This window comes from Aplysia californica, unplaced genomic scaffold, assembly GCF_000002075.1.
Source record: "Aplysia californica isolate F4 #8 unplaced genomic scaffold, AplCal3.0 scaffold00039, whole genome shotgun sequence".
In the NCBI taxonomy this organism is placed as follows: domain Eukaryota; kingdom Metazoa; phylum Mollusca; class Gastropoda; order Aplysiida; family Aplysiidae; genus Aplysia; species Aplysia californica.
The window spans coordinates 22,922-24,491 of record NW_004797309.1 but is presented as its reverse complement, the minus strand read 5'-3'; the positions used below and the strand labels follow the sequence as shown (position 1 = coordinate 24,491).

Genomic DNA, 1,570 nt, shown 5'->3' with positions numbered 1-1,570 from the left:
GAGAGAGAGAGAGAGAGAGAGAGAGAGAGAGAGAGAGAGAACTGAACAGAAGCATTTGTATTTACATGTATATATAATGCGGTGTACGAATGTGATCTTGAATACTCGTGACAATATTGATATGAACTTGACCAGACTAGAACAAACATAAGATTAGTAGCTGCATCGTAGCGTGTGTCAAGTCGGGGTACCATACATCATAGTACAGGAATTATTTGTAATAAGTTACTATTAATCAATTCTTCTTAATTCTTGTTGGATGGGCTGTGGTTGGGGTGGGGAAAAGGAAAATCTAGACTAAAGGTGGGCGTAAATAACACACAAGTGGGTCTGGCTCTCGTTCTCACACCTCAGTGCTGTCAGTCAGCTGGTTATCTGTTTGCTACCTTGTCACTGCCTCCCTTACATCGACAAGATGCTGTCGCGCTCCTCCAAGCCGGTCTCGAGAAACCCTCGCTTCTTGATCAGCCGAGATGGGTGATTGTTGATAACCGCTCGCGAGCCATGACGAGCGACGAATAGCGGTCTTCTTCCGAGCTTCCGCACGACTGCCGACCCCGCCTTCGCCCCGCCCACTCGGGTTTATTGATAAGGCCACGTGCCACCCTGTCTGCTCTAGCGGTCCAATCAGCGCGCGTCAATCTCCCTCGAGTTTTCCTCTTCCACCCCTCTCGCTTCGGTGCTTCCAGACGTCTGTTGCTGGAAACCCGATAGAAAGGCGAGTGTGTAGAGGCGGGAGCTCTAGTTACTTGTATTTTGCTCTTGCACGTTTCTCTCTCTGGATTTTCTTCCTACACAACGACAATACCTTCCCGAGTTGTATATTCAATTGGCTTTCTTCGACTCGTGACTCTATCAGCCTTCTTCCTTTCCAGTGCGGAAAAGAGAGAGGAGAAGATTAGTCTCCACCTCAATTATTCATTCGTACACGGAGCTAAAAACGGATTTTTGTAATAAGTCTTTGGAGTTGGATCCTCTCGTGAATTTCTGTACGCCCTCACTGAGTGATATCTTCACCATTTCGCCCTCCAGGACTGAAATCATGGCCCTGGAGGCCCCAATCACCAGTGAGTAGATACTTGGTTACAAGGAAAATCTTTCTTTTATTTCATTTTCATAAATTGCTTTGTTTTACTTAAAAACCCATTTTGTAGTAGAATATTATGCGATCTGCCTTTTCTTCCTCTCATCTGGTTATTACTGATCATGACCGTATGCTTGTCTTCCCATACTATAATCTATCCCTTTTGGGCAGCTTGCTTGGTAGAATTCCATGTCTGTTAGTCACTTAATCCATCAGCTGAAACTTTCAAACTTTCAAACGTTCAACAATTCTTATTCTGCCAAATCATCTTGCATTGTTCCCACCATCCTTCGCCTCAATCTCTTCTCTTTCAAAATAATAGTGTTTTATTTTTGTGTAAGCTTATCGTCTTCTTCATTCCAGCTCTATTCCTTTCTTTGCAATTTTTTCAACCCTTCTTTGTTTACATCTTTCACTTCTTTTTTTTTTTTGGTTATACTAAAGAATTTTTTTTCTCTCTTTCACTATCTCTGTCTACTTGTCTAT

The 1,570-nt window shown here is 43.1% G+C and overlaps 1 long non-coding RNA gene across 1 annotated transcript in view; it reads left to right on the top strand.

Moving 5' to 3' along the window:
* Positions 1-355: 355 nt before the first annotated feature.
* Positions 356-1,570, top strand: part of LOC118479201 — a 13,828-nt gene continuing 12,613 nt past the window's right edge. The window contains exon 1 of the long non-coding RNA XR_004859545.1: positions 356-1,067. This is a non-coding gene — a long non-coding RNA (uncharacterized LOC118479201). The remainder of the gene's footprint in view (positions 1,068-1,570) is intronic.